Genomic DNA, 26,353 nt, shown 5'->3' on the forward strand with positions numbered 1-26,353 from the left:
CTGCGGGTTTTGTAGTTGATTAATTTAGCTGTAGTGGTATACAGCAGTTGGATTGTTCTTAATATAAAAAATAGGACACATTGCTCATAAAGACTAAATCTCCACATGATCTTCAATAAATCTCGTGTAAGCAAACATTCAAGATGCTTTTGTTACCCCCAGCAATTAGAAGTAAATCATAAAATCAATCATATATTCAGGTGATCAGATTTGAAAATTTTTAATGTTTGAAAGGGATGATGCTACAGAAGCAAAATACAAAAGGAAAGAATGGTATTGAGGCTGTTGAAAAGTGATTACAACCTCTTAGATGAGTTTATAATTCTGTTCTTTTTGTTGGCATCCACCTTAGCTGCTACAGCTTCTTTATCTTTAGCTACGGCTTCTTTCTTTCTTTATTTGCATAGACTCCGCTCCATGGCTTTCATCAATGCATCAACTTTTTTCATCAGCATCTGGAAAAGTTATAATATGTATTAGTACATTTAGGTTACAGAGATATTGCATTGAGGTTACTTAATGGCACAGATTATTATCTCTGACTTGTTTGACTTGTTGTGTTCATGAACATATTTTAATTTGATCTGTAATTCTGTATACAACCTTGGAATGATGTACTCTGTAGAATAAGGAAAGCAGATATGATGGAAAAGGCCTGCAGATAAAATCCCAACATTCTATATGACCATGCACTAAATCCTTGCTAACACGGGGTTTCAAGTGCTCCATTTAACTCGATCAACCTAAATAAAAGGAACAAATGTAGTTTTATTTATACTTTCAATTCACCTCTTGACATATAATAGGCTTAATATTCCTTCAGCATAAGTTTGTCATCAGCAGTGTTTTGATTTGGAAATGCCTTTTAGTGATAATGCTAAACAACCTGCAGGTTCTTGTTCCATGTAATAAACTAACAAATATGAAACAGAAATAATATGCACTGTACAATCTATAACATCAGAAAGCAATTGTTCTACATGACTGTTTAAATTTTAAGATATCAGGAAGATCAAGTGTGCTTATTATGGCATGTGGAACTGAATAGGAGCATGCTTTCTGAGGACTTACCATCAAATAACAAATTCATGACAGTAACATGTGTAGCTACTTCATAGCATGCCTTTTCAAGGGAGCATCGTATCCATGCAAAGTCATGCTATGAAGACGAAAAAAACAAAGACAAAAAAAAAATTTGTCCACTTCAACTTTACCTGAATTGGTTCTTTTTCAAACGGCTCTGTAGTTCAAAGAGTGTCCAAATTGTAGGAAGCTCTAGCATTTTCTTCAAGAGCACGAATTATCAATTTTCCTGAAAAAGTGAAGATGACTATTACAAACCCAAAAACTCACTAAAAGAAAATCTATCGTCCCATATCAATGAAGGGCTTGATCACTGTGCACACACTGTGAACATTGTAACATATGAAAGATTTCAAAGTAGTTTCAAAAATTTACAACAGGAAATACAAAAATAGAATTCATTATCCCTAAAGCTGAACTGACAAAACAAATATCAAACAAATTTGAACTGGCTAAACACTTGCTCACTTACCATTCAAAACAATTGATAGCATAATTCAAAGGTGATCACAAACTTGAGCAAAAATATCCTAACTGACCATAAAGCAAAGGGTCCTGCAATCCAAAATGCAGCAATGGTAAGAATGTAGATCTCTTTTCTGCCACCTAGTTTGAGAAAATATTGCCTTTTGAGGCAGAAAGCCAGTTAAACAATAGGCTAACTGACCAGCCATCTCATAGGCTACCACCAAGTTACATCGAAAACAACTAATTTCAATTCAGTTGATCAAGAAATGAACTTCAATATTCTAAACTTTCCAGCTTTGGCTACAATAAACAAACAGACAATTTTTGGAATTCTCACCATGTTAGCTCATCGGACTGACGAATTAATCTGCATTTCTGCTAACTAACCACAAAATGAAAAAAATAATGGACCTGGAAGTATCAAGAAATCATAGACATACATAAATCTATTGCTAGTAGCAGCAGTATAAATCTTTTCCACAAACCTAACAGTTATTTATCCACTCAGCAGTGTAATCATAAGCTTCATACTAACTGTTTTGAGCCTCTAATTGCTTTTTACCATTTGTGTACAGATCACATTCATGACTTGTATGCAATAGCAAAACATCGTATAACTTTTGATAGTTCAAACATAGTCGGAGAAGGAAAAAAAGCTACCTTACATAAGCATACAACGTCCAAGAGTTGAGCAATTTTTACAATCCAGCAGTTCTAGGAGCTTTGTATCGCAACTTCCTGCAAAGCACACAATTGACAATATCAAGCATTCAAAATGGAAAACACTGCCTTAACCAAATCCAACTCAATTTGATCAATAATTGAATCAATCGTTATCAAGGTAACGACACAAACAGTAAAACTTTATTCTCAAGACAGTAAAGAAATTCAAATTAAAAAAACCAGTGGCTATAATCTTTGATTTCTGAACAGGATATCTTGAAATAAAAGGAAAACTCTAATGCAAACTATCATAAACCTAATAAAAGACATAAACGTACATAGTTCAATACGTAAGAGATATTTCACTAATGCACAACATGGTTATCAGCCAAAAAGGGCCAGCCTCACTACACTGAAGATGTGAATTACTGAAGGGTGTCTCTTATCACTTATGATCATGGATGTAGACACTTAAGCAAGGGAAAGCCAAACACACACCTCTTTTCCCCCAAACTTGATCTAAATTTTTGAATCCACCTCTCCGAAAATAAGCCCAAACTCTTCCCCCCAAGTCCCACCACAATCTTGAATCCCTCCTCTTCTCTTTCCCACCCCCCAGCAACCCACGACGACATCAAATCAAAAATTGAAAATCTCAAATCTGGCAAATTAGCATAGAAAACCAACCTCTCCTACTCGTCCCATGTATCTCAGATCCTGATTGATGCGGTCGATACTCGCTTCTATCGGACAGCTTGATGGCCACGCCTCGCCTGTATCTCAGATCCTCTCTCTCTCTCTCTATATTCATAATAAAAACTTCGGGGGCAAAACCGTCATTCCACTGCTGATATGAACTGGAATAACCTAATAAAATTAAAAGATGATCAAATGGTTTCACTCCTGCTCCCATGTTGACTCGAACTCATGACTTCGTAAGAAAATTTAAATTTATTTCCCCTTAAAATATCTCTCTCTAACTTCCCACTTCCACAACAAAAGAGAGGAAAAAAAAAATTCAAGAACTCCCCACGTTTTCTCCAATGATTAAAAAATTCAAGATCTCCCCACGTTTTCTCCAATGATTATTTTGTTTTGTTTTGTTTTTTTTTTTAAATTAAACCCACACAAAGAGTGTGTGTTTTGGTCTAATATATATTATTTTATCAGCCTAAATTAATTACATTTTTTTTATTCCTTTAACCATGCATGTTCCTGGACGGATTAAAGTAACATGATTATATAAGTTTATTAAGATACTGATGACCATTTCATGGTTTTAGAGGAAAACGTAGGCTTGCCAATTATCAACTTATATAACACTTTTGAGGTTGGAGCTGCATCTCGTTAACCTCGGCTCTTGCTAACTTTTGTTTGAATAAGATTTGTGTCAGAAAGATTAGTATGGAGTATGTTAGGGGTTTAATATATCTTGTCAAACATTCAACTTCTCACCTCTCTCACCACCACGACGATGGCTTCTTTCTCTCCTTTTCTGTCATGGCTGCTAGGAATTTAGATCCTAATTTTTTCATCAGCATTTTGTAGAGGGGTAAAATTGAACTTAAAAATATTCAAAGAAATTGAGAGATCCATATATTAATTTTGTAGGTATGAATAGAATCACCATTCTGTGATTGCATGCTGTACGTACAGTTTTATTTCACAGAAGGTGAAAGGAAACCAGGCTTCAGCATTGCCAGCAGTGTCTACTGCTATGCACTTTGTACATCCTGCTACAAAATTATAAGTGGTAGTAATGCAGTGATTAATGAAAAGATTAATTATATATCTCAAAATTGCTGAGATTACTTTTTTAAGCAAATGGGCAGGAACTCACTCTAAGAACATATATAGATAAATCCATTGGGCCACAAGTAGAGCACTATACGTGGATGTTGCATCCTTCAAAGTAAACCAGCCGTTAATAGATGTTCATTAGCATAATTGCTAGGAACTCGGTTAAAAATTACCATTCATGTATGAACACTCCATTGCAGTATCAAGTGCAGATTTCTGAAGCCCAAAGACTTGACTTTCACAAATTTACGAGCCTGCAATATAATCCATTGAGCGTATAACCTTCCCATGAAAATGCTTCTGGGCCCTTTTGGGGTGGGAATTCGGGAATGTTTGGAACACTGAATCGTCCAATGCAGAGGATCACCAAGTCTACTAGGTAAATCTGCTTGTTCGATCATAACCGATTGTGTGTGATCGAAGATTGACAGTCGGGCAACATACTATAGTTAAACTGTAGATTATACCTTAGTTGAAAGATGATCATCTTCTACTATAACTTCCCATTTCCCTCTTGAGCCGAATGGCTCTCCAGTTCCAACTCACAGACTCCAAGATTGCATCTCATCCCACGATGGTCCTTCGTACTCTATACCACAAACTTTGGTATTTTACTTGATGTGCTTGATCGATCAAGTCAATATCCTTATGCTTAATCACCCCTGAAATTTGGGAATCCAGTAGCCAATATAACCAAAACAAGATGCAATCAAACACTCAGCAACCCAAGATCAAACATCATTAAATTAGAAAGAAACCAAAAAGCTATTTCCTTCTTCAAGGCTTAAAGCCGAAGATAATGGCATACATTAACAGCTATATCCTTCTTGAGGATAAACTGATAATAATGGCATACATTGACCATCTTTCCTTTCGTTATTTGAACATTTCAAGCATGATCTCTACGAAACTAAATACAGAAAGGGAAAATATTGAACAAAGGAAAGGAATTTAGTTATTATGTCACTTTTGCCCAATTTGAGGGATAGCTTAATCCATTGGACCATAGGGCTCAAATAGTTCAGCAAACATTCCCTTCTTCCTTTTGTGGTTCCATCCCATGTCCTTGCACAATTGGTCATTGTACCATAGATGAAGGGCTCCAATGCAAGATCTCCGGTAGTACTCTCCAGCGTACTGCTTTGCGTATTCGTCCCATTTCTTCACATCTTTCTCCATCTCTTTTATGCTTGGTACCTTAAACGTGCCTGCAAGGAGCTCTGCTAGCCATCTGCATATCTCATCTCAAAGGTGTACAAGTTCGAGATACTCTCAGAGAATCCAATTACAGCTAGTTGTGGAATTCGTCCATGTATGCATTCCCTGGTTAACATAAGCATATTCATCAACGGCGACACCTTGGCTCCTGGTGCTTAATTTTGTGAAGTACTCATATGCATGGGATTCTCCTTCCAGTATATTACCTGCATGCTGACTCTGTTTCTATTCCTTGTCTTAATCAGAATTAAGGGTTCTAACTAAGCATTAGTTTAAGGTTTTGAATAAGTGATTGTTGGAGTTCGTCTTTGAATTTTGTTTTCATTGTAATACATGCAGACGTTCATTAATATATTGCAACTCAAGTGATTTGCATGATTAACATCTTAAATAATGGTTTTATCCATGCATATTGCTATTGTCTTAGAAATATGACCTCCCAGCAAGAAGTATATGCGTTTTTATAACACTAAATTTAACTTGGAAATATAAAGTGCAAGAGTGCAAGACGCTAAAATTTAATGCATAAAAGCACATCTGGAGCACTTTCTAATGCCTTGTCTTTTCTTGGCTGCTTCATACACTACTCTGTGATACCTGATCAGTTTATATTAAGCTTCTCATAGGTACTAGTTTTTGCTTTACAGAAAGATCTTGCTGGGGTTTTTCCTTGTAGTACACTACTTTCTGAGTGTCTGATCGATCATCTTCAACAGAGACCCCTATAAAAAAGCCTTAGTACCCTACACTAGTATCTCTACCTATCAGTGTGTGCGTGTACTCGCATGAAAAACATTCATTGTGTTTTTGCTTAATGGCTGCAACTCTCATAAACTTCAGAATCATGTTGGTTGTAGTATTCAGATAAAAAATGAAATGGACTACAGAGTAAATGAAGCATTCTCCTCCTTTACTTTCCAATGACCCAATGTATCTCGTGGTTATCTTGCTTGCAAATACCTAAGACCCTCTTAAAAAAAGCACTCAATAAGATAGAATCATTAATCACATGCAACAGATACTCTTTTGACCACCCTCAACTCATATATTCCAACAATGTTGACACAAAAGGCATATATATTAAAAAAATTAGCATCAGACATCTAATGAAGGATAAACAAGCTTTAGAGTTTGTCATCATCGATAGCAATTCAATTGAACCATCAAAACCCAAAGTGACATCTAAAGAAATGCAGTTCTAACAATCAAATGTAACTTGCAAAAGAGTCTGATAAAATGTAACTAGTTGTAACTTATTGTGCGTTATTGGTTATTTCTTAGGTTTATTCTTTGAGCCACGAGGCCGACCACGACCCTTTCTGTTGTTCACGTTGGCTGCATCTATTTCTTGGATCGCCTCCATTTTCTTTGGAGACCTTTGCAAACCTTCATCGGTATCGTTGCGTGCTACGCTATCTTGATTTGTCTTCATTGTCTTTAGTCCACGTTTCTTGCCTATAACTTTTTGTAGTGACCTTTGTCTAGCTTCAACAATATTGTTGCTTGCTTGGTTGTTCAGATGCCTCAACAAGGTGAGAGCTCAAACTGCTTTACTTTCTAACATTTTCACTAGGCTACTATCTATAGCTCACTAAAAATGCAGTAAAGCTCATCAATTACTCATCAGCTTTTTTCAATAAGAAAAGAAAATAAGATGTTCAACATCAATCTATGTATGCAAAAACCGTATGGGTTGCAAGTAGCTGAAATATAGAGTAGATAAGTTAAGGACTAAATTCTGCTTACTACCCTGTACTTTCAAGGGTTCATCAGTTCAGTCCCTGCACTTCTATTTTAATCAAAAAAGTCCTTGCACTCTCCAATTTCATCAAATCAATCCAATCCATCACCATTCTGTCAATTTTCGGGGAAAATTTCCAAATTACCCATCTGCATTCTCAACATTGACGCGTCGGCGGGCGGCCTAACGATGGGTAGTTTGGGAATTTTCCCTGTGACAAGGTCCCACGTCAGCATTTTAACAACAAAAATTGACGAAATAGTGACAGATTGGATCGATTTGATGAACTTGGAGAGTGCAAGGACTTTTCTGATTAAATTAGAAGTGCAGGGACTGAACTGATAAACCCTTGAAAGTATAAGGTAGTAAGCAGAATTTAATCCATAACTTAAATAGAAGAATATAGCAATTGAACAAGATTACAAACTAATATGCAACATATAATTCAACGTATTTGCAGATGGATTATCTATATCAAATTGAAACCTATATGAATGAATATTCTTTATTAAAACACAAAAATCTAAATGAGCAGAGGAAGTATCAGAAATATACATGTATTAAAGCTCATTTAGCTAATGTTATAGACACACCTTCTCCATGAGATCCAACATACGCTGTGAGGAAATCACAACGCCGACATGAGGCCAATAGTCACCCTTGATCGAAGCTCGACCCAATAGAAATCCTTTAACGCTAGAGAGAAAGACATGAGAGAGAACGGACATGAGAGACCTCTGCAAATATCCCATCAATGCAAAGTTTAAATTTGAGAATAGGAATCGTGGTTGCATGGTGTTGGTGGGAAATTGAACAACAAATTGAAGCAAACAAGGTTAATTGAAGAAAACTTACGAGTGTGCTATTATCCTTCCTCAAAGCTCTTCCTCCTTCCTCTCATCTTCTCCTCTTCACATTAGGGTTTTCTCTTAGAACAAAACTAGACAAAAACTGAATGACTTTATTAAAAAATGGATGAGTAATCTAGACAGGGACGAGTTTCTTCCTCTTTTCTTCTTCTTCTCCTTTTCAATTTAGGGTTTTCTAAATTTTATTTTGGATATGTAATTTTTTTCCGATAAGCATTTTGGATATGTAATTGAGAATCTTGAAAAGAAAAGAAAAAAAGTTCATATAGGTTACCACTATTTATTTTATTATTTTATTTTGAAAGAAATGTGGATTTCATTAAACTCATGTCAAGATGGCCATTACATATCCTTCTGCTACTTTTGACTAGACAGATGAAGAAGTTGTAATAAGAGAACTACAGTAATACATAGAAACAGATCACCTATATTCGAACTAATCGCTCACTTATTGAAAGCGAGTCTATAAACTCTGAAAATATGCAAGACATAGTATAGAGCCCCCTACCATACCTACCTATACTTTTTCCTTGCCCTTCAAGCTAGGACAAGGGGTTTTGCCAGACACATTAGCCTCAATATAAGGAAAGCATCCTCAATATAAGGGGTTTTTCCTTGCCCTTCTGTTTTTAGTCTTTGGTTTTTAACCAATAACCTTTGTTTTTGAAGATTTTAATGCTCCACATGATCTTTCTTTCATGTTTAATCCCAAAAAATAAAATAAAAAAATGATATGGTTGCCCAAAAGTTGGTTGGCGGTGAGGATAAGAAGTTGATATGGCTATTACCAAAATCAGGTTTCTCTATATGCGAGAGTGGGAATCACACCAAATCTCACTTGAACGTTGTGTTTCCCACATTCTTGTTGGCACTTCATTTTGTCAGCAAATAATAACTGCATCTTATATAATAATAAGAATTGCTCGTTTTAATAACAGCTTCGATACCAACTGTGATCTGTGTCAGCATGGTTCGGAAGATATCTACCATTTATTTTGCTCTTGTCCCTTTACTGTAAGAGTTTGGAATTTGTCTAGACTCACTGATGATTCCAATGTTCCTTACAATTTTAGTAATATCTCTGATTGGTTTCATCAGATTTTTAACATTTCGAAAGATCTCACCTTTATTGAGAATGCTATTGTGCTTTGTTGGAAAATCTGGCAGGCCAGAAATAATCTCATCTTCAGGAACATACCTGCTAATCCAAACATGGTGGTGCATGCTGCAGCTGCAGCTGCAGCTGTAGTTGAGAATTCTTATAGAGCTCACAATCCTACTCACATGTAGTGCCCTGTTAGTAACTATGAGCTGATCAGGTGGCTTCCCCCTCCGGAGAACAAACTTAAACTTAATTTTGATGGCTCTGTGAAGCATGACGGGATGGCTGCAGCTGGTTTTGTCATTAGAAACCATTCTGGCTCCCCGGTGGTGGCTGGAACTAGGAAGATCGGCTCTACTACTGTTCTTGTGGCGGAGTGTAGCGCGCTCAAAGATGGTCTCCTCCATGCGCTGCATCTCAACTGCTCTAACATTCTAGTAGAGGGTGATTCAAAGCTGGTGATCGACTGTGTTAACAAGATTAGTGACCCTCCTTGGAAAATTCATTCTCTTGTTCGTGACATCCAAGACATCTCTAGTATGTTTGAGGAAATCTCTTTCTCTCATATTCCTCATGAAGCAAATTTTGTGGCTGACGCAATTGCCTCCCTAGGTCATCAATCTCCGGATGCGATTATATGGCGAGACAAACTTCCTCTTTTGGCTTGCTCGGCTTTTAATTTAGACCAATTTAATTTTGGTGTAGTTAGAGGCTTTGTGTTGTAAGTTTCTTTTTCCTCTTCAAAAAAAAAAAATCTTATATAATAATAATAATTGCAATTCGTTTTGCTTTTGTTATCACTTATCAGCATCAACAAACAGATTCTTGGGCCTCACATGATCTACTTTTTTTTTTTTTTTCCTTTTCTACTCAATGTTTCTTGTGCAATGCCATGTGCAGCTGGAAAACAACACTTTGTCTAGAGCTGGAAAACTTACTTTGATTAAATCAAATTTATCCAGTATACCTAACCATATTATGTCTTATTTCAGGTGTCCTCCCAAGGTGACTAAATCCATTGACAGAGAAATGAGGAACTTTTTTTGGGGAAATGACTTGAGCAGTCCCCCTGTTGCTTGGAATCAGGTTTGTTTACCTAAGAATCAGGGTGGTCTCGTTGTTAGGCCCTCTGCTTTTTTTAATAATGCAGCTTTAGCTAAACTTGGTTGGAAGTTCTTAACTGATGAAGATAACCGGTAGGTTCAGTTGGTGAGGAATAAATATTTAAGAAAGCATTCTTTTTTTTTTTTATCTTAAGAAACAGACTAATCATTCGATGGCCTGGAAGGGCATTCTTGATTCTTGTGACCTTATCCTCCAGGGAATGAGATGGATAATTGGTTCTGGTAAGGATGTTAAGTTTTGGACCTTTAACTGGGTTTTTGACTTTCCTTTATTTAATCTTTTGGATGATGCTGCTAAGGCTGCTGTTGATTTAAATGAATCTGTTAGTGACTATATCACTTTTGGGAACTGGAATGTTCAAAAATTGGCTTCGGTTTCGGATCAGCATATTATTGACCATATTGTTGGCATTCCTATTCCGGTTTCGGAGTTGAAAGACCATTTTGTTTGGGGTCCTGCAGCAAATGGATCTTTCTCCATTAAATCTGCTACTTGGCTCCAATGCAATTCTAATTCTCATAGTCAGACTTCTATTCTGAACAAAATGTGGAAGCTTAACCTTCCCCCGAAAGTTAAAATTTTGCTTGGTTGTTTTTTAGGGGAGGACTGAAAACCAGGGCTTACATTGCTCGTTATAATCATGTTATGGTATCTTCTTGTGCTTTTTGTGGAACAGGTTTGGAAGGCTGCAACCATCTTTTCCATTCCTGTTCTTTTGCTAGTTAAATCTGGAGTTTGGTGCCCAAGTTACCTTCTCCTACAAGATTTTCCAATATCTCGGACTGGATTTTACATTTGTTCGATAAAGAGTCCAGTACCACTATTGAAGATTGTATTTTGTTGTGCTGGAAAATTTGGGGGGCAAGGAACAACTTCATTTTCAATAATTCTCTTGCTTCCCCAAATAGCATCACTCTTTCAACTGCCTCAGTTGGCTACAACTACAGAAGAAACAATCAGCCTGCTTCAAAGACGGCTTCTTCTTCAGCCATTCCTATTATGTGGAAGCCTCCTCCTGTTAGTTTCTTTAAACTCAACTTTGATGGTTCCGTTAAAGCTCACGGCAGGGCTGTTGCGGGATTCATTATCAGGGACTCTAATGGTAGGCCTTTCTTGGCGGTAGCCCTTAAGCTTGGTATCACGTCAGTTCCTATTGCGGAAGGTTCTGCTCTCAAAGATGGCCTTCTCCAGGCGCTTCGTCATAACATCACAAAAATTCAAGTGGAAGGTGACTCGCTTCTTATTATCAACTGCATTAATAAAGTTTGTGCCACTCCTTGGAGAATCAGATCCTTGATCGCCGACATTACCTGCCTTGCTGCGAAATTTGAGGCTGTTTCCTTCTCTCATGTTTTTCGTGAGGCCAATTTCGTTGTGGATCTTATCACCTCAATGGGTCATGATCTTTCCAATCCCAAGATTTGGTTCAATTCCATTCCGACTGTGGCCTCGACAGCGTTGCTTCTGGATTCTGCTAGCCTTGGGTGTCCAAGGGGTTTCATGTTGTAGTTCATTTTCTTCTCAAAAAAAAAAGCCATGTGTAGCTCGATAACTTCGTGGTATTTTCTTCCATGAAACTGCTGCAAAATTATGATGATCTCATCAAATATCATATCCTCCATACTAAGGTCCCTTAACTCACTCTTCTAGTTCTTGTGCAACAAGCAGCATCTATATTCAATTTCAGAAACTCATTACTACCTTGGAGGGCTCCAGCGATGTTGTAAATTTGGGGTAATTACTGGAGCTAGCTGAAATGTTTGTCGAAAATCAGAGAATATACATAACCACTTGTTAATGCTCAAAAGTCTGGCGGTAGCCAAACCTTGGTCTAACGCTGGTCCGGCAGGCGGACCGCTACTCTGCCTGTCTGAGGATTACTGCTAGCTGCTAAACACAAGACAGGGCGTTAGAGGGAGACCGCGTTGGGCGGTCTTCAACTCTCCGATGCCTAAGTCAGTCAATGCATATAGGCAGCATAACAATAATGAGTAGTAAATGCGTAATTAATGAGGAGAGAGGAGAGGACCTTTTATAGGTGAGGAAGAGGATGATCTTCTCCTTGTTTTCGATGTGGGACTGATGTGCTTCAGTTCCCAGTTTCAGTAGCTTCTGATGCTAACTTGACATGGCGCGTGGTGGCGGGTCGGCGGTGCTTTGGGGTTGATCCGGGGCTCAGGCGGTAACCCGGCTAGCTGTCTTTACGCCAGTTACTCATATGGTGGGCGTTGGTACCCCTGGCAGTACAATGAGCGTGGCTCATCATAGCTAATTATGCTTGCAAATGCACATGTATGTACAAGTCCCCCAAATCCCCAGTCAAGGAGGGCAATCTTGGTTGGGGAGTTGATCGGCGGTTTGAAGCGTTTCTCCCGCTAGACTTTGCAGAAGCATAATTAGCGTCAGTGCGTCGTCAACCATGGATTTACTGAGCAAACGCTTTGTGCCCTTTCGGGTGGGCCCCTGCTAGGCCCCCCAGGGAGTCCCCCACTCCCCGGCTAAGATGGACCTCCGGATGGTCGCTATTATTGTTTGTTGAGGGGAGCTGCACGGAGCAGAGGGTGTTGGGTTGCGAGCCCAATCTTAGCACCCAAATGACGGGGGTCAACGTACCTGATCAGGGCTGTCGTAGACTGTTGACTAGTCCCCGTGTCCCGTAGGGACATTCTGACCGCAACTCCGCGTGGCGGCGTTGTCAGAGAGGCGTGGCCTGGGGATCCGCCGCTGGCGGAAGTCCCCCCGCTAGATGTAGCAGGAAGCAACGTCAAGTAGACGTGCTTGGTGGTATTTTATTGAGCGGTATTGCGCTGAATAAAGTACGCAGCTTGTCAGATGAGAAAGGGGGTCTGCTAGCGGTGTGCTGTGTAGCGGAGGACGCCCCGTTTACATAATGACAAGAGAAGTTCCGTTGGAGACTTCGACGGTGACAAGAGAAGTTCCGCTGGCGGGGTTTCGCTCAGTGGACTGTCACCTGGGAGATGACAAGTGAGAAAATCTGCTGGCGGGGTTCCGCTCAGCGAAGACTCCACTTGGAGGATGACAAGTGAAGATCCGCTGGCGGGGTTTCGCTCAGCGGAGACTCCGTCACTTGGAGAATGACAAGTGAAGATCCGCTGGCGGGGTTTCGCTCAGCGGAGACTCCACTTGGAGGATGACAAGTGAAGATCCGCTGGCGGGGTTTCGCTCAGCGGAGACTCCACTTGGAGGATGACAAGTGAAGATCCGCTGGCGGGGTTTCGCTCAGCGGAGACTTCCAATGGTTGGGGGTTTTCTTCTCAAGTGGTTACTTCCCTTGGAAGCTAAAGGAGACGACGGTTGACACGTGGCCAACTCCTAGAGGGTTAGCGTCTGGAGGCCTGTCTCCTAAGCCCAGCCGTCCTCTCGTCATTAATGCGAGTGATGATGGATTTCGTAACCGAGGCGACGCCTCGGTTAATCCGGGGAGTTAGTGAAGACGTGGGACACGTGTACGGTTGCTACGTGATGTCGTTTTCTAGCGGACGGCTCAGGATTGCTTGATGTTGACATAAAAGGGGGGAACTCAGCGAGTTTCGACACTTCTGGAAAATCTTCAAATCTGAGTCGCCTCCTTCGAGCCTTGTTCGTCTGTGAATTGCGAAGAAGATTCCCCGGTTTGCGTGGAGCTGTCGGACTCGAGAGGACGAAATATCTGTCAGTGAAGACGAGTTGCACGCCACAGCTTCGACGTGAGGTTGGTATTTCGAATCCTTTTCCTGTTTCATTGAATCTGCAATGGTGGTTTCTGGGTTTTGCTACTTCTGTTAATGGTGTGATCTTGCTTCTTTGGTGTTTTCTGAGGGTGTAGAGAGAGATTTGAGGGAGGTTATGGTGTTTGACAGAGAGTTGGGGTTTTGGGTTTTGCTAGATGGTCGAATCTGGGTTGAGTGTGCGTTTGTTCTTGTTTTGGTATTTTTCTGGGTAATTGTTCTTGATGTTTTTGCACTAAACGAATATAGGTAAAGGCTAGATCTTGTGTAAACTGATCAGTTTGGGTTTTAGGGTTTGGGATGGCTAGCGTCGTAGAGATTTCGAGCAGTGAGGATTCCGGGTCTGACGTGTCGTTCAGCGCGGCGGATAGAAATTTTATTGACTCGTTGCGTCCGTCTGCCCGTGCAGGAACCTCACTGCCAGAACCGCTAGACATCGAGCCGCTACAAACCATACCCTGGGAAGTAGTAATGGGTCGTGCTTCGCGCCCCGAGAGTTCTAGGGCCAGGGAGGCCGCCGCTGCTCAGAATAGGCGTGAGGAGCGGTTGGCAAGTAACAGCGCTGCCAGTGGCTCCGCTGACGGGGGAGATGCGACAGGGGAGGATACCGAATCGGCATGGGTTCTTCCGGATGGGATTCCTGTTGACGAGGCGGGAGGGCGGATGACCGTTGCCAATGTCAACCGGATAAAGCGGATGTTTCGGTTGCCTGGCGTGGTTAAACTGCGTCCACCGACGGTGGATGAAAAGGCTTCAATTCTTCCCCCGGGGTTTGCCGCTGTGCATGAGGCAATATTCCGCCAGGGAGTGACACTACCGCTCGTGCCCAGTCTTCAGATCTTGGTGTGCGAGTTCGGCCTAGCTTTTGGGCAAATCTGCCCTAACATGTGGCGATTGATGTTGGCGATGACTTCGCTGTGGCGGTTGTCCGGCTGTGAGGGACCAACCGTGGCGGAGGTGCTGCATTTCTATGAGCTGACGTATGTGAAGCGTCAGGGCTGCGGAGGCCAAGTGAACCTAAGCTGCCGCCAGGGAGCCCCCAAGTTGATAGAGAACCTGAGGGATTCTATGTCGTATTGGCGGGACACCTTTTGCGTTGCCACGACGGGGTGGGAATATCAGGCGGAATCCAATGACGGGGAACCGGCGTTTAGGATTAAGTCAGAGTTCCAACCTATCCGAGGTGGTTTGTCGGTCTCCGCTGAATATTGCCGGCGGTTTACGTTGTGCTTAGTCTTGAACCTTGCTAACGATTATCCTTGTTTTGCAGTGGGCTTGCGCTACAACCTGACTCGTGAAGAAGAGTGTCGTGTGGCGCGCATCAAAGGTTGCTGGCGGAATCGCAATTTGTTGGACTTTCGCCTACTTACCGGTTGGGAGCTGTTGGTCGATCAACGATTGACTCGCGCCGTTGGTAAGAAATCTCCGCTACCTTGTACACAGTTACTTTGGCCCTGTGGTTGACTGAGTTGCTTTCTGTTTGTTTAGAGACGCCGCCAGGTAACGCTAGGAGCCGTGATGCGTTTGCCAAAGCCATGGACCGCGCGGAGATTGACAACTTTTTGGAGGCCATGTATGCCTCAGGGGATGCGGCTCAAAAGTCGGTGATAGACCCGGTGACGCTGGCGGTGAGCCCATCCGAGGTTCCGGTGGTGCTGCCAATGCCGCTGCACTCCCACCTGGGCGCGGACGGCCTACCCGTTGTTCAGGCGGGTGCCAATGTGGGGGTGGAAAGAAGGGGTCTGGCGCCGCGCCGCAGACAGAGAGAGTGCCCAACGTGCGACGTGGGCCACAGAAGGTGGTGGGGTCAAGGCCTGCGGCCGCTGAACAGACGCGGTTGTTGCGGAAGCGTCGGCAGAATGACTCCAACGAGGAGGATGATGATGATGCTGAGGTTATCGGGGTCCGCCAGCAAAAGAAGGCCCGCCAAGCTCCGCTGAAGGCGCCAGTGGCCGCTGCAGAAGAGGCGCCTGCGAGTGACCTGGACTCGTTTGCCGCCTATGCCGAGTTCATGACCGACAATGAACGGGGATTTCTCTACCACCTCTGCGAGATATTGGGGTTTGGTGGTCTGGCGGGGATTTCCCGCCCAACGGCGATTGACGGGTCACCCTTCAGCTCAGCTTTTGGTCACCTTTCGGTTGGGCTGCATGAGATGTTCATGGCAGCGCAGAAGCAGCCCGGGGTTGAGCGGCAGCTCAGGGACGAGATCAGCGGTCTCGAGAGGGAGCTAGGGGATGCCAAGGACAGGCTGGCGGATGTGGAGCGGCGCCTGACGAAGGCGGATTGCGACGCTGCGGATGCTCGCGGCAAGTTGGAAGTGGCAATCCGGCGGGACGTGGAACGGAACGACCACATCTCCAGGATGGAACAAGACATGTCTCTGCTGCAGGAGCGGGTGACCGCTAAGGAGAAAAGATTGATATCCTGCAGCGGGAGTCTGCCGCCAAGCAAGCAGCGGTGACGAAACTGGAGGCTGAGGTAGCTTGCCTGCGGGACGAAGGGACCCGTGCCGCTGCAGCCGTTGTGGAGAAATTCAAACAGTCGGCGGAGTACAAAAAGGCGATGACTGAATCGGCGAAGGCTGGCGCCCTAGCCAACGTGGAGATGCTGAAGCAGAGGGGCGCCATTGACTTTGCGAAGGCGTCCCAGCCACCTGTTCTGCCAGTCCAAAATGCTCCGCCGGTGCAAGCTGCAGTTCCTGTCTAGCCTGAAGGTGTTCGCTCGGGAAGCGGGGAAAGTGGTGCGCAGCCAGCGGATGGTTCTCAGCAGACTCCTCTGCCTACCTAGTCGGAGGTGTCCCGTGCTGGTTTCCTGGCGGCACACACTCGGCCGGATGGCACCATAGAGACTCCAAGTCCTACCGCCAGAGGGTCTGACCAGACAAGCCGCGCACAACCACAGCCGCCTGCGGAAGGTGGAGATGTTGAAGCCAACCCGAAGAGCTGAGCTCCTACATGTGTTGTTTTATATATATATATATATTTTTTTTTTTTTGTTGGCTGAGTTTCGACATTTTGAAGTAATGAACAACTTTGGGTGGGGAGTCTCAGCCCTGAAATGAAATTTCAAAGTTTGATGTTTGTCATGATATGTTTGTACCGCTAGAGTTTTGACTTAGAGATTTTTCTTTTGCCAAGCAATGAAACATTAAAGGAATTAAAATTGGTCCAAGTGCACAACGTAGCGGACGTGGTCCGCTGACGATTCCTAGCGTTGCCAGTTGCCCTCAGTGCTAGACTTGGTAACAATGGTTTGAATAATTCCTCGTTTCATTGATAGCTGACTGTTCAGCGTTTACAAAAGAGGGGTAGTACCCGTTGGGTAGCTTCCCTTAGCTAAATATTGAACAAAAATTTAGCTAAGTCAAGATGCCTTTGGGTAGCGGCATGACTATTTGTAATAATACCGAAGGTGTTCGGTATTCCAAGGGTGGGTCGTTGTGACGCCATCCTTGTCCATTAAGTAGAAGGTGCCCGGGCTAACGACTTCCACAATTTTGTATGGACCTTCCCAAGTTGGGCGAAGCTTTGTTGGCGGTGGAATGACTTCCTTCATTACCCAGTCCCCCAGTTGGAGGTTCCGGGCTTTGACTCTGGCGTTGTAGAAACGCGATACCCGCTGCTTGTTTTGCAGGTTGCATAAGTGGGCCTTGTGTCGCTTTTCCTCCAGGAGGTCCTTGTCCAGGTTGATGCCGTCAGTGTTGGTTTCTAGGCGGTAGCCCTCGACTCTGGCGGTGGGTTGAGTAACCTCAATAGGCAGGACAGCCTCCGTTCCGAACATCATGCAAAAAGGAGTTTCACCAGTTGCGGAAGTTGGGGTTGTTCTGATGGCCCATAGAACTTCCGGGAGTTTCTCCGCCCATAGACCCTTTGCTTTGTCGAGTTTTTTCTTCAGCAACTTTTTGATTATCTTGTTTGCTGCTTCGACCTGACCGTTGGTCTGGGGGTGGGCGATAGATGCAAAACTCATCTTGGTACCCAAGTTGGCGGTGAAAGAGATGAGCTCCTTGTTGTTGAACTGTGTGCCGTTGTCTGTGATTATTGTGTGTGGGACACCGTAACGGCAGTAGATGTTCTTCCAGAGGAAGTGAATTACCTTGGCGGTAGTTATTGCCGTTAATGGCTCCGCCTCTATCCACTTGCTGTTGTAGTCGATAGCAACTATGATGTACTTGAACTGGCCCTTGGTGGTTCGAAATTTTCCCATCAGATCCAGGCCCCAAGTTGAGTGAATCCATGGAGCGATGATGACCGACAGTGGTTCCGCCGGGGCATGTGGGAGATCAGCAAATTGTTGGCATGATCTCGATACCTGGCGGGCATCATCGCCGAGAGTAGGCCAAAAATAGCCTTGCCGCATTGTGCGATTGGCTAAGGATCTGGCGCCTGAGTGGTTTCCGCATTCTCCGCTATGAATTGCCGCCAGAACGACCTTTCCCTCCTCTGGGGTTAGGCAGCGGAGGTTGGGATGGGTGAATCCCTGGCGGTACAGCTTGCCGTTCTGGATGTTGTAGCGGGTTGCCCTCCGCTTGAGTTGTCGCGCCTTAACTTTGTCTTCCGGCAATGTGCCGTTGCGCTTGTACTCAATGACTTCGTCCATCCAGCTGGTATTGACCTCAATGTTGAAGATCTCCGCCAGGGTTTTTGTGATACTTGGCTTGTCAAGACACTCCACTCTTGTGTCCGCTGGACTCTGATGTGGCTGGGCGGTTGCCAGTCTTGCCAGTGAATCAGCCTTGGCGTTCTTTTCCCTGGGGATTTGTGTGATGTTATGAAATTTGAATTTCTTGAGGAGTGCCTTAACGTATCCCAAGTATGCCGCTAACTGTTGGTCCTTGGCCTGGAAGCTGTCATTGACCTGGTTAACGACCAACTGGGAATCACTGAAGATGTTGACACTGTCAGCCCCTGAATCGATGGCGAGGAGTAAGCCGGCAATGAGTGCTTCGTACTCCGCCATATTGTTGGAGGCCTTGAAGTTGAATTTCAATGCGTATTCCACGTTCAGCCCCCCTGGTCCTGTCAGAATGACTCCGGCGCCGCTGGCCTTGGCGCTGGCGGAGCCGTCCACGTGCAGGTTCCAATCTGAGTGTAGGGGAGCTGGCTCCTCAACGGTTACCATTTCCGTCCCGGGCTCAGCCTCCGTGCCGGGATTGGGCTGACGCTCGGTGAGCTCAGCGATGAAGTCCGCTACCGCCTGGCCCTTCATGGCGGTTCTTGGCTTGTAATCTATGTCAAATTCACTGAGCTCGATGGCCCACTTGCTGAGGCGCCCTGAATGTTCAGGGTTCTGCATCACCTGTCTCAGCGGTTGATTAGTTAGCACATGGATTGTGTGTGCTTGAAAATATTGGCGGAGGCGCCTGGCGGCAACGATGAGTGCGAGAGCTAGCTGCTCCAAGGGTGGATATCTTGTTTCTGCCCCGTTCATGCCTCTGCCGGCGTAGAAAACTGGGAGCTCGTCCTGTCCCTCTCACCGGACAATGGCGCAACTCACCGCTGATACCGATACCGCTAGGTATATGAACAGTGTCTCTCCTTGTACAGGGATAGAGAGTAGTGGGACTGCCGCTAGGTAATCCTTCAAGCCCTGAAACGCCGTCTGACATTCTGGGTTCCAGTTGATGACTTTCTTGTGAGTCGTTTTGAGGAGTTTGAAAAATGGGGCACACCTGTCAGTGAGCCTGGAGATGAATCGAGAAAGGGCGGTTAACTTGCCTTGGAGGCACTGGACATGTACCTTATACTCAGGGTCCGCCAGGTCGAGTATGGCCTGTACCTTGTCCGGGTTAGCCTCGATTCCTCGTTCACTGACGATATAACCCAGAAATTTGCTGGCGGTGACGCCAAAGAAGCATTTTTCTGGGTTGAGGCGCATGCCATAGGCCAGGAGGATGGTAACTATGATCTTGAGGTTTGCCACATGTCCGCTGGCCTTTATACTCTTGACCACATGTCGTCCACGTAGACTTCGATTATCTTGCCCAAATGTTCAGCGAACATAGCATTCATCAGCCGCTGATAAGTTGCACCGGCGTTCTTCAGACCGAAAGGCATAACATTGTAGCAGTACAGGCCTTTGTCGGTGGTGAAGGTGGTACACTCCTGATCGCTGGGATGCATCTTGATCTGATTGTAGCCGAAGAAAGCGTCCATCATGCTGAGGAGTTCATGCCCGGCTGTTGCGTCAACCAGCTGATCAATGCGTGGCAGAGGGAAACTGTCCTTTGGGCACACCTTGTTGAGATTTTTGAAGTCGACACACATCCGCCACTTGCCGCTAGGCTTCTTGACCATGACCAGGTTGGAGATCCACTGGGGATAGACTACCTGGCGGATGAATCCTATGCCCTGGAGCCTGGCGACCTCCTCTCCTATGGCGCGGTATTTCTCCTCGTCAAAGGCCCTTCGCTTCTGCTTGATAGGATAGAAGGATGGCTTGATGGTTAGCTTGTGTGTGATGATTTCAGGAGAGATACCTGGCATGTCTGCATATGACCATGCGAAGACGGCGGCGTTGTCCCGTAGGAATTGAGTGAGTTCTGCCGCCACCTCTGGGTCTAGCTGAGCTCCTATGCGGACTGTCCGTTCTGGGTTCTCGTCGGAGATGCTGATGACCTTCAACGATGTTTCCGGATTGACCGGTTCCTTCTTCACATATTTCTTCTCCTCATCCCTAGGATCCTCGAAGATATCTGGTGGCGGTGCCTGATTTCCTACCGTTAGGATTTCGTGGCGGCGGGTTGACCGTGCAATGGTGGTTGAGTAGCACTCTCGCGCCAATTGCTGACTTCCCTTGACACAGCCCGTGCCGTTGGGTGTGGGGAACTTCATGAGAAGCATGTATCCGGCGATGATGCATTTGAGCTTGTTGAGTGCCGGCCGTCCTATGATGGCGTTATACGAACTGAAACAATCCACAATTATAAATTCAGTATGTACCTCCGCCATACATGGACTGGAGCCGATGGTTAACCGCATGTAGTCAGAACCCAGCGGTTGAGTGATATCGCCGGAGAAGCTAAGCAATGGCTCATGGTCTTGTAGTAGTTTCTTGTTCCGCTTAAGGTTGTTATAACAACCGCTGAATATGACATTGACAGCAGATCCGCTATCCACCAGGATTCTTCCCACTGACCATCTGTCGAGAATGGCATCGATCAGAAATGGGTCGTCATGGGGTAGATGTACTCCGCGCTCCTCCTCCTCTGAGAAGGTGATGGGCTCCCAACCAGACTTTGGGAGTTTGGCGGATCTCTCGTAGCGGATGTTACAGACTTCCTTTGGGTGATTGGCGCGTGCGTAACGCTTTCTTGCCCTGTGAGACATGTTGGTGATTAGAGCCCCGCCATCGATGGTGTTGATGCGGCCCAGTGGCTCAATGTTGGCAATCACAGGTGGCGGTTGGCGCACCTTGAACTGATCCATCTTGCCGTCACGGTACAGGGTCTCAATGGCCGTTTTGAGAGCGTTGCAACTGTTGGTATTGTGACCGCTGTCCTCGTGGTATTTGCACCACATGCCGGTGTTTCTTGGCTTGCCCTTTTTGGGGAATTTCGGTGAGGGTGGCGGTGGTATCTGATCCTTGCACTGATTGTAAATTTCCTCGTACGAGGCTGTGAGGACCGTGAATACCGCATACCGCTGAGAGGACTCCGTCTGCTTGTTGCGATTGTCCCCATGGGATGGGCGGTTGCCCTTGTAGTGGTTGTCTTTCTGCCTCTTGCTTTGATAACTGCCCTGTTGCCACTCCCTCTTCTTGTCAGCTGGCGGTGCAGTGGGGGCTTTGCTGGCGGTCTCCTGATGGCTGGAGGAGGGTTGAGACGACCTTGTTGGTGTTGCTGGTGGCGGTGGGGTTTCTCCATATGTGATAAACTCTGCCTGGGCATGAATGACCGCCTCACTCATAAGGTGATCATACGCCGCATTTGGATGATTGTAGTTGAGGTGATAGAGGAATGGTCCCTTGAGGAGTCCCTGCTTGAAAGCCGCCGAAGCCATTGTTTTGTCGAGATCGCGGCACTGAGATGCTGCCGCCCGCCATCTTGTGAGGAATGCCTTCAATGATTCGTCCTCTCCCTGCCTGACGCCAAACAACTGGCTCGTGTTGTGATGACCGGCGGACAACAAGATGAATCGAGAGAGGAAAGCATGAGATAACGCCTGGAATGAGTCGATGGACCCTGGCGGACACTCGAAAAACCAACTCATTGCCTCACTATCCAGCGTTTCGCTGAACAAGTGGCACAGGGTGGCGTCATCAAATCCCTTGTTGTTGGTGACCTTCTTGAACGTGTCCATGTGGACGAAGGGATCGGTCTTACCGCTATAATGTGACATTTTTGGGGTCTTTGCAAACGCTGGTTTGACGGCTTGCAAAATTGTAGCGGTGAATGGTCCTGGCCTGGACGCGAAGAGTGGGTTTGGGGCTGGCGCCGGGGTGCCTGCCTCCGCCAGGATTAGCCTCTGCTCTAACTGCTGCATCCTCTCCAAAATTTGGGCGGTTACGTTGCCAGCGGGGCCTGCTCGGGCGCTCCGCGGAACTGACCCTCGCCCGGGAATGGGTAGATTGCCCTCAGTCCCTGCTCTAGTCCTCGAGCGGTGGGTGTGCAGCGATGACTCCGCCTCCTGCTCCCCCAGTTGGGGGACAGGGGGTGGTCCCATTCCTGCCAGCTCAGGTGGGTTTAGCGGTACCTGCATTTGCACAATGGGTCCTATACCAGCGGTAGGCCGGCTGTGTCTGGTGCTGTGTGACTGCTCACTTCGTGCTGGGTTGGCGTTTGCGTCCAGCGCCCGCTTTAGCTCGTCGAAACGTGTCATCAGCGTGGCCACCTGCTCTTGGGCCTCAGCCTTTTCCTTGCGTTCCTGCTCGCGCTCTCTGTTTGCTTTGTGGAGGTCCGCCAGCGCCAGCTCATACAAGGCGGTGAGGTCCTGACCTGGGGGCGGCTGCTGCTTGGATTTGTTTCACCGCCGGGGTTGACCGGGGTGCTGAATAGTGCGCGGTTGATGCTTACCGCTGGGTGGGCGGGTTGGGGAACTGCGGAAAGGTCTGCCTGCTCCTCGACATTTCCCCCGCTACCGTTAGTCATGGTAATTGTGATGGGATGACTTTTTGTTCAAGGTTTCCCACAGACGGCGCCAATGTTAATGCTCAAAAGTCTGGCGGTAGCCAAACCTTGGTCTAACGCTGGTCCGGCAGGCGGACCGCTACTCTGCCTGTCTGAGGATTACTGCTAGCTGCTAAACACAAGACAGGGCGTTAGAGGGAGACCGCGTTGGGCGGTCTTCAACTCTCCGATGCCTAAGTCAGTCAATGCATATAGGCAGCATAACAATAATGAGTAGTAAATGCGTAATTAATGAGGAGAGAGGAGAGGACCTTTTATAGGTGAGGAAGAGGATGATCTTCTCCTTGTTTTCGATGTGGGACTGATGTGCTTCAGTTCCCAGTTTCAGTAGCTTCTGATGCTAACTTGACATGGCGCGTGGTGGCGGGTCGGCGGTGCTTTGGGGTTGATCCGGGGCTCAGGCGGTAACCCGGCTAGCTGTCTTTACGCCAGTTACTCATATGGTGGGCGTTGGTACCCCTGGCGGTACAATGAGCGTGGCTCATCATAGCTAATTATGCTTGCAAATGCACATGTATGTACACCACTCCATAGCATTAATCACCAATTGGGTAGCTTCCGAACCGCGTTCACCAAGCAACCACAACAAATTGCAATAGGTTTTGGTATTATTGTCCATGCTATTTGTAATTTTGTATTTTGACAGTAACAACATCATAATGTAACTTATAGATCCTACTTTTCAACTGAAAATGGTTTTTTGCTTTTGGACTAAATACTGTTTACTCACAAACATTTCAGTCCCTCACTTTCTAATTTCAACCAAATACACCTCAGACTCTCATAGCTTACGCAATAGGTTCTTGCCGTTAACTTTCCGTCATAATCTCCGTTAAATCGCTCACGTGGAACCCTTTCATGCCAAAACCTCTATTAATACCCTCACTTACTCTTTTTTTAATTTTCTTACTCTTTTTTTAATTTTTTTTTTCTCTCTGTTTTTATTTTTTCTTTTTACCTCTTCTTCTTCTTCCAACTCTCTCTCCTCCTTTTGTTTATCTCCATCTCAAAATAAATGGGCTTCGCACCCGTATACCCTAGTACTTGCACATATTCGCATCCCTTCGCCTATCCCTTCACTCCCCCATACTCCTGAAATGGCCACCATCACAGTTGTCAGCCCCCTTCTCACCGTCCAAGCCTTGGAAGGCGACATGGCCACTGATCAAGCCCAGACCGCCCCTTTCCCTGACATAATGAAGGCTTCGATCAGTCGATTCGACCTGATATCGTCACCTTCACCCGATGGTGGCAGTGTCGATGGTATTCACGGACTGTTGCTGTAACATCCCGTATCTTAATTTACCCGTTTACTAGTCATCTGGACGGTAAACGACAACTACTTTCACTTTTTATTTTGTTTCGATACTTTTAGTGGCCCTAAAAGTTGACTTTTTGTTCGGGTCAAAATTTGTGAAAATTTCCTTCATGAAAGTTGTAGAGGACGTTAAACCAAGCGCGTGCATGTGTGGTACATAAAAATCGGAGCTTGTAGGCCTGGGCTCGGGTCGGGCAGGGCCCAAAATTTGGTGAGATCGAAACCGACCCCGAAACAATCGGTCCAGGCCGGTTCGGTTCGGGCTTTTTCAAAAATGGAAACCGATAGAAACCGACCCCAAACGGGCCGGTTCTGTCTTCGGGCCCAAATCCAGTTTCCCAGCTTTATGCAAAATACACACAAAATTGGGGGAGAGGCAGGGTTTGAACCCCCGACCTCCTACACGAAAGCCTTGCTCCCAACCACTGGAGCACGAGACGCTCTCAACATAATTTGTCCAAAGTTTATATTTATTTGATCCTAGGCGGGAGAAATGAAACAAAACAAAACCTAGAAGTGCAGAACCCTCTTTCACTTTCTTCTCTCTCTCTTTTCTAGCCGTATTCTTCTTCTTCTTCTTCTTCTTCGTTTTTTTTGTCCCCCTTTTTTTCTTCCTCCCCAATCCCCATTATGCAATTCTCTATTTACCATATCTTCTTCTTCTTCTTCTTCGGCGACTTCGATACTTCGCTCCGAGCTTCAAGCTCAGGAGGCCATCAAGAAAAGAGTTTTTGCAGGTGAAGGAGTTTCTCAGCTTCACTGGTTCCCAAGGTAAGATTACTCAAAGCAATAAATTTCTCTGTGTTCCCATGTCCTATGCTCAAATTTTAATAGTTTGTTTCGTGTAGGTTCTGAGTTCTTCTGAAATTCTGTACATTTGAGTATGGAGAAGGAGTAGGAGGAGGAGCTGGCTTGGGAGGAGAATCTCGAGAGGCTGAGATGGAGGAGAAATTGGTTTGGGTCGGTCTTTCGGTCCCAGAAAATATCAAGCCCGACACCGACCCGATAAACTGTAATTCGGGTCGGGCTTTGTACCGAACCGACATTTTCCAACACAAAACCGAACCGAATCGGGTTTTTTTGCTCGGTTCAGGTCGGGTTCTCGAGTCCAGAAGCCTAGCCTTAGGAGCTTGTATGCGAAAGTTATAAGCGAAAAATGAAAGTTATTGTTCACGATAGATAGTATATATTTGAATTTTTACTGTGGCCGGGTAAAACTCTCTCTCTCTCTCTCTCTCTCTCTCTCTCTCTCTCTCTCTCTCTCTCTCTCCAGCTCGCCTGCAACTCCATCGTTCGACCACTTGGGGATGAGCTGCGTCCATCAATCGATTCCTCTCCTCATCCTCGACTCGTCTGTGGCGGTGGAACACCATGCCTTGGCCGAAAAATGGCGAGAGACAGCCGAGAACTCCACGACCACTTTTTGAGTCAACGGGTCGATCTCCCAACCTCGGCCACCAAAAACGGTCAGACCAGGTCCATTAGGAGCGCATTGAGATGAAGAGCACCCTCCCCAAAGCTTTTGCCTAGAATCGAAACGTGGAGGAAGAACTGACAGCTGGAAGCTATGGGTCACTATTCACGATTCGGGTCCAAACTTCTCCTTAATTGTTGAGGTAATTCTAGTCTTTTTATGGATTTGTTGTAGTTGAGAACGTTGTTCATATGGTTGAGACGAAGCTGCTGCCAAAATTTGGTAGTCATTGGAGCTGGCGACGGCAGCGGCGCGTAGGGCAGCTTTTTAATTTCATTTTTTTTGCTAATTAAATCCTATAATTGTTGTAGAGGTTGAATATGTGGTTTTGGTGAATTTTGGGAAAAGTTTGACATTGATTGTGAATTTCTGAAGTTTAGAGTTTCGGATGTCGATTTGTGGGAATTCGACCTTCGGATTTCCCTTGTTTCCACTATGGAATGCTTTAATCGACGGATTGATATTAGTAGTGAAGTTTGGCTTGAATCTGGAAAGAAATGGAGATGTTGGTTTACTTGGGGTTTTCGGGTTTCGTTTTAGAATCGTATTTATTTGTCGAATTGTTGTTTATGGAATAGAATTGTGTACAGGACGAGGTACTGACTCATCACTCGACGAGGATCCTTACACTTGG

The 26,353-nt window shown here is 45.1% G+C and overlaps 2 long non-coding RNA genes across 2 annotated transcripts; both read right to left on the reverse strand.

Annotated features, from left to right (window-relative positions):
• Window positions 1-172: 172 nt before the first annotated feature.
• Window positions 173-3,009, reverse strand: LOC112172237. Its single transcript, XR_005801682.1, has 5 exons — window positions 2,902-3,009; window positions 2,217-2,289; window positions 1,556-1,638; window positions 1,215-1,312; window positions 173-455 (listed from the first exon to the last, which is right to left on the reverse strand). It is a non-coding gene; the product is annotated as an uncharacterized LOC112172237 (long non-coding RNA).
• A 3,311-nt stretch (window positions 3,010-6,320) lies between these two features.
• LOC112172238 lies at window positions 6,321-7,955 on the reverse strand. The gene is made up of 3 exons (XR_002925248.2): window positions 7,829-7,955; window positions 7,567-7,710; window positions 6,321-6,789 (listed from the first exon to the last, which is right to left on the reverse strand). It is a non-coding gene; the product is annotated as an uncharacterized LOC112172238 (long non-coding RNA).
• Window positions 7,956-26,353: the final 18,398 nt, after the last annotated feature.

Source organism: Rosa chinensis, chromosome 6 (assembly GCF_002994745.2).
Source record: "Rosa chinensis cultivar Old Blush chromosome 6, RchiOBHm-V2, whole genome shotgun sequence".
Taxonomy (NCBI): domain Eukaryota; kingdom Viridiplantae; phylum Streptophyta; class Magnoliopsida; order Rosales; family Rosaceae; genus Rosa; species Rosa chinensis.